Genomic DNA, 11,199 nt, shown 5'->3' with positions numbered 1-11,199 from the left:
CCCCCCCCCCAGAACAAACAAACAAACAACTTCCTGGACTTTGTTTACCTGTTGGTAGCATTTCACAGTATTCTGGTTTTGAATTAGGTATAGATTTGGAACTAGATAATGACTAGCTTTTCAATTTTCTATAACTGTGTTTTGTCAAAAAATTACAATAGTTTGAGTTTTTCTTGTAATATGCTTTCCAGTTATTATTATTACTTTTTATGAAAAAATGAGGGTATTAAATGTGGATGACGTAGCTCTGGCTAGAACACCAAAGTAGTATGAATTCCAGTCCTCCTTTTATCTCCTGGCTGACTCAAGATTCAGAATCAGTTGTTGATAGATAGTCTTTGAAAAGGCCTGACCTTGATAATATTTGAAAATTCTTTGGTGTTTAAAAGATAGAGAACATCAGATACTTCCTTTTCAGGTTGCTATTGAACACTCTTGAGATTCTGTTTTCTGTTTGGACCTTGCCACATGACTGTGGGTAAGTCACATTCTCTTACAGCAGCACTGTCTGCTATGATGGAAATGCCTCATATCTATGGTATGAAATGTGTTACCCACATTCGGCTGCTGAGATGTGGCTACTGTGACCAAAGAACAGAATTTAAATTTTTATTTAATTTTAGTGAATTTAAATGCAAGCAGCCACATGTGGTTAACAGTTAACTTGTTGGAGGGTACAGTCTTGGGGCATCAAACCCCATGCTCATAAGCTAATGGCAAAAACTGTCTCTACGTAAGTCAGAATGTAGCTGTGGACCTAAATAAGATCATATTGGTTATGATTTGTAAACCCTAAGGCACCCCTCGAAAGCAAGTCATGAATAAAAATAACAATAATAATAATAATAATGACAATATCAATAATGGTCACTACTTGTATATAGTACACGAAGCAGAAAATTCCATTTCTAAACTTGGACATTAGAAATCGTCTTCTATTTTTTCTTTTGATAGTTGTGTTATCTGTGATTCTACACTTCCTAGGGGCAGATGGCAGTCATTGCAAACTTAATCACATATACTGTGGAGGGACCAAAGTAGATAAAAGGCAGGGAGTCCAGAGAATTAGATTCTAATTGTAACTCTGCCATCGACTAGCTGTATACAAGTGGTTCTCCTTAAAGCTCCAGGAGACAATTATCTATAAGTTTTGACCAAGGAATTTGATAATAATTTACAGGTTTGTACAAATGTTATCAAGAAAAGGGAACTCAGAGGTCCTTTTCTGTTTCTTGATGAGGTTGACGGAATCCTGGAGATGGTAAATGACTTGCTCAAGATCGCTCAACCAGGAGGTGGAGAACCAGGCCTCAGAGACAGGCCTCCTATCCCCTTGTAGCTACACTCTGGCTGTCACTGTATGATCAATCAAGGGTGGGGGTAGGGGACAGTCACTGTTTAATGCCATTGAAGATAGATAGTAAATTGGCGCTCACAGATCCCCACAGGATTTAATCACAATTCCATAAGAGCTATATAAACCCTACTGTAATTAGCTTAGCACCATGAGGTAGATTTGTTCATGGGGCACACATCCCATTAACTAGCTGTGTAACTCAGCTCCCATGTCTGGAAAAGAAGGGAGTCACACGAGTGGATCTCCAAGGTCCCATCCGACTCTCAAAGTCTGTGGTTCTAAGATCCATGTACTGAATTTTTAAAATTTGTAAATGAACTCTTGGCTGATTTGTGACGGTAGTTCCTACAAATATTTGAAAAGATAAACACACGAGTCACATTATTCTGTCTACAGGTATTATTGGCGTACATATGAATCTGCAGGCTCCTATGGTAACTCCATAGTTTTGGAGGGGTCTGGAATCCCCAGATTAGTGTGGCTAGTCTAGGGAGACTGCTTCTCTGGGAACAAAGAATCTACCAATGTTTTGTTATTATTATCATTATTATTGATTATCTGGCATATTGCTGTCTTTTAAAAATCATTTCATATTTTTAAGTAAAATTTTTGAATGTATGTTATATGTGCAATACAAGGTTCAGAGTTACGAAAGGGGACACAGTGGAAAGGCGTTGCTGTTAACAATAAGGTTGCCAACTATGGAATATGGCCAGGACTAAGGAGCTTTCTAGGGGCATAGACCTTTCAGTGCTGAAACTGGGAAAAATCCAGGTGAACAGAACAAGTGGGTCACCCTACCAGGTATCTTAATGCACCAATTCCTAATGACCCAGCAACAACCTTTTCAGTTGCATGAAATTCAATGGCATGAAATTCCAGTGAGCATCCAACAATACATTCTTAATATTTTCCCCAAGGATATCTTAACTAAATAAAACTTAAAACTCTAAAGATGAGCATCTCAAGGCCCATGAACTTTTCTTATTCTATGTTTTTTAGGAAAAAAAAAAAAGGACAGGAATTGAAAACAAGATCAACTTATTTAAGGGAGGGAGTTGGGAAGATTTTCACAAGAATGAATTACTTGCGTGTGAATTAGTGCACTCCTGTAATCCCAGCAACTCTGGAGGCTGAGGCATGAGGATTATAAATTCAAGACCAGGCTCAGCAACTTAGTGAGATCCTGTCTCAAAAATAAAAAAATAAAAAGGGTGGGGGATGTCGTGAAGTGCTACAGCACCCCTGGGTTCAGTCCCCAGTACTATTACTATTACCACTGAATTATTACTTGATACAACCAGCAAACCAGCATTCTAAAGAAAAATTGTTTGAGCCATTTAAAACTCATTTTTCAAAAGGCAAATGAATACATTAAATTGCCTTCTGCTTCCAGTCATTCTGAAGAATGGAATTGAGCCAAGGTCTTGAGTTGACAGGGCAAAAACCAAGAGGACCTAATAGTTCCGCCTCCTTTTTAATTTCTCTAGTTTTATGTTTGGGAATAATGGTAATGTCTTTCATTTCTGAAGGCTGAGTGGCTCATTCTAAAATGTGAATGATATACATTCATTGAGATTTTCCCCTAACATGAGTTATTCTATCTGCCTCTTTTGGAATTCACATTTGTGAATGTACAAGCTGTTGTGGAACATAATGCTTTGCCCAATCTTCCTCTCTTTTATTGAAATGACACAAAATTTTGCTTTTCCTTTAGCATCTTATTCAAATCAGCATATATTTATGAAGTAGCTATATATTTAAGGGATTCCTCAGACCTCTATAGGAACTACCAAAACAAAACAACAGACAAAACCAAAAATAAAACAAATGAGCTGCCCTCAAGGAGCTTAAATTTAGGTGTTAGTATCCAAACAGCTATAGAAACAGGCAACATCAAATAGTTAATGTACGGACAGTTTAATAAGGAAGGGACACCACATGTAACTGATGATAAGAACAATCCCAAAGACAAAGGTTTGAAAGGTTTTAATAATGGGTAGAATTTCAATGCTTGTAAGATAGAATTTTGGGTAGTTTTATAGGGAATCTCCATACTGTTTCCCATAGTGACTGTACTAATTCACTTTTCCACCAACGGTGTATAAAGCTTCTCTTGTCTTCATCCCTTCACCAGCATTTGTTATTTTTAAAAAATTTATTATTATTTTTATAATGGCCATTCTAACTGGGATGACATGAAATCTCAATGTAGTTTTAGTTTGCATTTCTCTGATGGCAAAAGAGATTGAATTTTTTTTTTTCAAATTTTAGATAGTTTGATTTTTTTTAAAAAAAATTTGTTTTGGTTTCTTTCTCTTTGAGACAGGGCCTTGTTATATTGTCCAGGCTAGCCTTGAACTCCATATCCTCCTACCTCAGCCTCCCAAGTAGCTGGGATTAGAGATGTATGCCACGGCACCTGGCTCTGAACATTTTTTCATGTATTTATTGGCCATTTGCACTTTATTTTTTGTGAAGCATCTATTCAGATAATTTGCCCTTTTATTGAGTTAGATTATTATTATTTTTTTCTGTGAATTATTTTGAGTCCTTTTATATTCTGGATATTAATCTTCTATCAGAGGAATAGGTGGCCAAGATGGTCTTCCATTCTGTAGGCTCTCTTCCTACTCCTTGGTTGTTCCCTTTGCTGTGAAGAAGTTTTTTTAATAAGATATAATCCCATTTGTCAATTTGTATTTTATTTCCTGGGCTCTCAAAGTTCTATCCAGAAAAATAATTGACCATGCCAAGATCTTAAAGTGTTTCCCTTATGTTTTCTTCTGGTAGTTTCAAAGTTTTGGGTTCTATATTAAGGTCTAAAAAAACCACCAACAACAACAACAGCAACAAAAAACTAGCAGCTTCTCAGATCCTTGAATATAGGATTTTAATTATGAGACCTTCTCTTACTACTCAGTATTTCAGCAACTCTCCACAAAACAATCAACCTAGTAGAGTCAAGGTTTACATGGTACTTGATTGATCTTGTAGGTTCATCAAAGATTTTTTTTTTTGTTTTACTCTGAGAAAAATATCGAATAGCTTTTCAAAATGTTGATAGGGTAATTGGTAAGAACATAGTTTCAACAAGAAGAAGGGCTACTTTGGGTTAGGTCAGCATGGGTCTCATTGCCACTGGGCAGTCTGCAGAGCTGTGTGGATCTGGGAGAATCAAATCCTGCAGTTCAAGTTAATGTGGAGGCTTTCTAAAGTCTTGGGAACACAAAGAATTTGATTTCCCCTTAGCCTGATGGCAAAAGCATTGCCCCCAATAAAGGCAGGGGCTGTTCCCTGACTGCTGTTACTAAGATCAAATCTTATCAGTCGCCACCTTGGCAGGAGACCCACTGGTTCCCAAAATGACTTAATCAAATTAGAAGGTGTCTATCATTCTTTCCCTAGCTAGCAGGAAATTAAGTTTCACTGAAGCACTCGGGTCACACTTTTGTATCTAAGAAGGATCTCCTTGTAGGTTAGGTTTACAGTATTCAGTTGCTTTGGGGCATTACCTTTTGATTACTTTTTTTGTGGAGTGAACATGTTTAAGGCAACTTTAATATTTTACACAGCTGCTCCAGTATCAGGATCCGCATCTTGGTGAGCCATGTGGTAACCCCGGCAAAATCTCCCATCAGGTCAGAGAAGAATCTGGAAAAAATTGCATGAGAGTTTTCTCAGAAGTAATCAGTTTTATTTCTTCAAGTGGATATTGTTTTAACTGTAAAATAGTATCCAGCTCTGACAGGCGTTAAGTGGTAGGGGCCGTCTAATCTTGAATGGAAGCACAAGACTGCTTTGCCTCCAAAGTGGTTGCTTTCTGCAAACCTGTTTTTCTCATTCACTTCTTCTCTCCTTTCACTGATTATGTGCCAGCTGGTACTCAGGCCTGGCCTAGTTCTTCACTGTTTTTCTCTTTAGGCTGTAGAGTCTTAGGGAGGGACTCAGATCTTCCGGTAGCATATTCCTAAAACAAGTTAGACACTCTTTTTGAAATGTTCTCTGGAATTTTGATATAGTAAGAAAAGTACGCTGTAATTTCCACCTGGTACAAAATTGGACTGCTTCATTCTAAAGCTCTTCTCTATCTTGTTAGTCAGATATATGATTTTAGAATTGAAGCAGGGTTAAAAAAAAAATCACAGATAGGTTGAAGAACTAGCAAATCACTTGCCTGCCTCTTTCCAAGTTTATATTCTCCACCTCACACCTGAACTCCACATGGGTTTCACGGCCATTTAATAAAATTTGAAAAATTAATCCTTAACCCCCTAAAAAAAAAAAGCCAACTACCAGAAGAGAAAAATTAGTAGCCCCCCTCCCTACCATTCATCCATTTCTTTCCTTTTTTTTCTTTTTTTGTTGACTCTGTAAGAAATAAGCTTCATGAATGCTTAGCTTTAATGTTAGAATTAAAATTCAGGATATGAAGAAATTACTTCTGTATCATATTAATGCATGTGTCTGAGGTTTTTCAAGTTATGAACCATTCAGATTTGACAATGGTGATCAATTATATTGCTGTTGGCCACTTCTTTATCCCACTCACCCCCACTTAAGCCCTGAAAAAGAAGAAATTGTTATCATATGGAATTCATACAAGCATGAGCAGGTCCTAGAACTTTGGAACCCTACAACCCTGAGGGTGTCTGGAAAGTCCGTACTTCATTTTTATTTAATTTTATATTTTACACTTTGCACTTTTCAGTGCAGTCCAAAGTTGCCTAGTCAAATGTAATCTTTGTGCTTACAAATAAATTCAAACAGCTTGCCTCTGTTTGTCACAATTTTCATTGGGGCCCTTAGAATCTTGCTTTCTTTTTGTAAAAAACACATTTTGCATTCATAAACCATTGCATGTTGCTCATTTAACCCTGTTCCCACACTCCACTCCAAATGCATTTCTGAGTGACCCGCATGTCAGCACTATAGCATTGTACAGTAAATAGAGTGTTTTGCTTCATAAATCAAGCATAGAACTTATAGCCAACTTCAGCATAAAAAAAGTCACTGAAATAATATGGCCCAGCTGCAGGAGATAGACATTGTATTCAAAAAGCTAGCTTTAAATTACTGACATTTAAATCCAGATTTGACAAAGCTAAGACCATTTTGGAGGATTCTGAGTAATCCTCATGAAATTCCAAATTTTCCTTTTGTTGTTTTGAAGGAGATTCATTTTTTTTAAAGGAGAGAGGGTTAGATTCTGTCCTCCCCATAGTTATCTTTGATGGCATCAGAGAGTTGCTGAAGTGGGTGGCCAATTCACCTCATTATGAAAGTCACTTTGCAAATCATGTAGTTTTTTGGTTTGGGAAACTGCTCTCTGGGGCAGGACTCTCATTTTATTGTGTCAATCAGCAGTCAAATGCCAAGGTGATTTGGAAAAAATCAGGTTTGGATTTCTTCCCCATCTAAATCAAACTGAATACTAATGTCTCATCGAGGATGTCCAAAGATAGAAACTACTTTTATTTCACGCAGCAATTTGGTGTTCCTCTGCTGGGGGGGAAAAAAAAAAGAAAGAAAGAAAAAAAGAAAAGATTCTAAAGTCCTGGCAATTGGCCAGACTTTCAGCTTTCCCTGTTCTCGGTGTCTCTTCCTTTATAGGTAGCAATTTTAGCATTCAAAATTTAAAAATATGACATAAGTATGCACAGTAACATGCTCCCTTCAGAAGCATACTTTGAAAAAGACTTATAATGGGAACCCCCATCATTGGAGACTTGTCAACAGACCAGTTAGTTTAGGCCATAATCTCTCTAGTCAACACAATTTGTTGAGATAAATTATTATATTTTCCCATTAAATTTCATTCTTCCCACTTCAAAAAAAGATCTGTATTTTTTAGAGCATAAAACTAAATGCTTATAACAAATGTAATTACAATAGTATAAGAATTAATGAGAGATGGGGAAAAAAGCGGTCTACTTTTTATCTTTCATGCAAGTGAATTGAAATATATTTCCACTTTGTTAAAAAGCATTTATCTGGTAAGTATAAATGAGTTGAACTAGGTATTTTTTTAAATGTTAATGTCCTTACTTATATGTAATTTCTTTGTACAGACAGAAGAGTCCAACTGAATTATATTCTGGCTTGAATTGCCTTCTGGAATTCAACTGCTTCTTTGGGAAGTAGCAATATCTTCAAATTAACCTCAGTTAACACGAATGGACTAAAAAAATTGCTCAGAAATTTATGTAGTTCAAAAATTGTCAGATTTGTTGAAATGAATAATGTGTTTGGATTTTTGGAAGACCTTTACAAATTTTGAACCTGCTGCAGTTCCATTTGGTGTAAAGAATTATACTATAAACAAGGGGCTCCATCTGTACTTTTGAAATAACTATTCAGTTTTCCATTTCAGTGCTCAGACAAATTGACACGACAAACTGAAAAGCAGAAGTTAGTGTTCAAAGAAGTTCAAGAGTAAACATTTAGTCCATTTGTCTGCTCGGGTTGAGAGAGATTCAGTGCACAGGAGTCCACGATGCTGAATGTACATTCTAGATCAGTAATAAATACTGTCAGGGAGAGGGCCCAGAGTGTGAGTCTACTCGCTATTTCCAAGTGTTTTTTACAGGTTTTGCTATACTTAGGAATGAGAAAGCTATATTAAAATGTCATTTACTAACTTTAGTTTTTTTCTCTGGTCTTTTCACTTAGGACTTCAGGTCACTATCTGGTCCCTATATTAGACAAAGGGGATAAGAAATCACATTTCTAGAAAGGGAACTAAGGTGACAACAGCTGTCGGAAACACCTTGGATAGGGCTCAGCACGACAAGTTGTAGAATGCGGTTTGAGTCTTACAATTTTTTGATTTGGCTTAACAGGAAATTACAGATCACCAATGCACAAGGTTTGATGGTGAGTGCTCTGTGATCCGCTTGTAGCAGGAGCTGTTATTTTAAAAGTGAAATTTAGATACATATGAATGGGGAAGTTGGGAGCAATAAATTCACACTCCCCCAGAGCATTTGGCATATGTCATTCTCCCAGTCTTAAAATCAGTGTTATCCAGGGCCTTCTATTTGGGGCGGTTGGAGGTCTGTGGCCTGGACCACTCTCCCTCCTGGTGCCAGAGGGTACTGTATGGCGCAGTCAAAGGTGCACTCTGTGTGTGCATGAAGACTTGCAATCCCCAGAGCACCGCTGCAGGGTCGCTGGACTGTTCAATCATGTGCTCCTGTCTCCTTTTCCATTCTTTCCATGCTGTCTCTCCGTTTTGTCCTGATGTGAAGGTCCACTCCAAGTACAATGATGCCTGCACTGCCACACTATGGGGCTTTGCTCTCCCTTGACTTCCTGTCACACGTGTGTTCTTTCCCATGAATTTGAAATGCGTCACACACTGGCATTGTTAGATATCACGTAGGCTGTGCATGTTTCTCTCCAATGAGAACGTGTGTTCTCTGAGTAATGTCAATATCTTTTTGTCCCCTCTGGTCTGAATACATAGTAGGTTTACAAGGATATTTGGCTGATTTAGTGGTGATCATTGTGTGGAAATTGGACGAGTTGATCTGGTGCATTCCCGGGGCACTTAATCCATTCAGGTTTGTGTTGGATCAAGGTCAGCAAACTCAGATAGACCATTTCAAACACTAAGCAATGCAGCTTTCTTTTCCCCCCAGATAAAAGACAATATTAAAGATAAACTATTCCAAAGTATGGAAAGCTATTGTAAGCAACTTAAATTCTGATGAAGTTTATTTATTACAGAAATACCATTAAACTTCTCAGGTGCTCCCTCAGGGAACATTATGGTGTGATCATAATATATGTTTTTCAGACTGTCTTTAGAAAGTCATCATTTGAATAATCCCTTTGACAGTTGAATTTTCTCCATTACTATCCTAAAAGAGATAGCAAGGAAACCTAGGATGAGGGTAAGGGAATGGAATTGATATGTTTCAACATTTTCTTCTCCATGACAACCCTATGAGGTGGATGGGACTATCTCCATTGTGTGCATGAGAAGCCAGAAATTCAGAAATGTTAAACTGATTGTCCACGGTCACACACAAACTATTCAAGCCTCCCTCTCTCTTTTTTATTTATAGTTGGTCCCTTGCCTTATACTCTTATTGTCTCTTCCAATAACTGGGTCAACATCTTTTAGAACTTCCCATTTAGCTCCAATCAGAATCTTGCCAACACTTTCCCACATGTGGTGCTGTGCCATTTCTAATAGATTTGGGTAGATTGGAGTGACTGCTTCAAGGAAAATCTGATTTGATTTGTCGAATCAGATGAGCCCTTATGGCAGAAGCCCTGAATGGCTTTTCCAGTGAAGTTTTCCGCTCATTTTGAGGAAGCCAATAGGTTCCCTGGTTCTGTTTAAGGGTCCCTTAAATCTGAAGGCATGAATCACCAAGACCAGCATCCTCAAGAAGGTCAGGAGGATCACTAAGGAAGATCACTAAGGTAAACCTGGTCATCCATCAGATTTCTAGTGGAGAGCCATGTTCCTCTGGTTTAGTTGGTGGCCATCTCATATTCTGGTTCTTTTAATAATGTTTTGTTTTCATAGGTCCTAGAGCCAATTTAATTCTTCACTTTCTTTTCTCCTTTTTTGGATTCTTACAATGTCACCTTTGTTTGCCATTTAAGTTGCTTTTCATGTTTTCCTTTACCTGCTCTGTTAATGGCTGTCAACCCTACTAGAGTCGCTGTGGTGGTCTCCTGAGGGGGCTGCCACCATTCCTCTTCTCTGGTGCCACCTAGCTCATTATAAGGTAAGGCCTCATTCCCTCTGCTAGTGTCTCCAGGCCTTGTGACTTGCTTTAGCCAACAGAATGTACTAGTTCTCATTCCAGCCAGTAAGAAGCTTAGATGCTTCTACTTTCTTTAAATATGTAGCCTTAGGTGAAAAGTTCAGCTATCCTATCATTTTGCAGGAAAGCCCTGGCTAGCCATTGAAGAGAACTTGTGTGAAGAGAAAGATATTCAACCCATCCTCCACTGTTTCAGAAATCACAGCTGAGGTACCAGATGGATGAGTGAAGGCGCCATCTTGCATCTCCCAGTCCCGGCAGATACGATAGTGGAGCAAAACAACCAGCCAGCTAAGCCTCGCCTAGAGGACACAGTTGGAGAAATAAATTTTTCTTGTTGCTTTAAGCTGCTAATTTATAGTGTTTTGTTATGAAGCAATAGAAAATTGAAACAGTTGCTTAAAGCTTATATCTGTAATTCACTGTGATATTTTAGAGCTGTGCCATCCAATATGGTATTAACAAAATGTGGTTGCTTAAATTTAATTAAAATTAAATAAATATAAAAATGCAGTATCTCAATATTACTAACCACATAATGCTCAATAGCCAGAACATATACACATTGGACAGAACATATAGAACCTTTACATTATTGTAGAAAGTTCTGTGTTGAATCTTAGTCATTTTCACATTTTCTGGAGCTTTATGTTAAGTTCTCAAGAAATATCCAGCATATCAAACTGTTTCCATGGTGCACAAGGTTTCTGCAGAGGAGTAGAGAGAGAGAGAGGTCCTGGGGCAGGTACCCAAGAGCCAGGCTTCATTAACCTATGTCAATCTAAGATGGTTAATCTTATCACACAGGAAGTGGGGAGCCACTGATGGATTTTTAAAAGATGAGGGAAATGATCGAATAGATTTTGTCTTTTTTTTTTCCTGGTGCTGGAGGTCAAACCCAGAGCTTCATGTACACTAGGCAAGTACTCTACCACTGAGCTACATCCCCATCCTTCTAATAGGTTATTTGGAAGGATGAATCTCATGCAACATGAATCCAGATGGGTTTTAGACTGAAGGGAACTCTCAATTCTGTTGCTCATTTGTTTCTTGAAA

At 37.9% G+C, this 11,199-nt stretch overlaps 1 long non-coding RNA gene across 1 annotated transcript in view; it reads left to right on the top strand.

The window, feature by feature from the left end:
- LOC125617717 overlaps positions 1-10,940 on the top strand; it is a 21,497-nt gene extending 10,557 nt beyond the window's left edge. Inside the window, exon 3 of the long non-coding RNA XR_007348808.1 lies at positions 10,267-10,940. This is a non-coding gene — a long non-coding RNA (uncharacterized LOC125617717). The remainder of the gene's footprint in view (positions 1-10,266) is intronic.
- Positions 10,941-11,199: the final 259 nt, after the last annotated feature.

The sequence above is a fragment of the Marmota marmota genome, unplaced genomic scaffold, assembly GCF_001458135.2.
Source record: "Marmota marmota marmota unplaced genomic scaffold, marMar, whole genome shotgun sequence".
NCBI lineage: Eukaryota > Metazoa > Chordata > Mammalia > Rodentia > Sciuridae > Marmota > Marmota marmota.
This window is presented reverse-complemented; position numbering and strand designations above follow the sequence as displayed.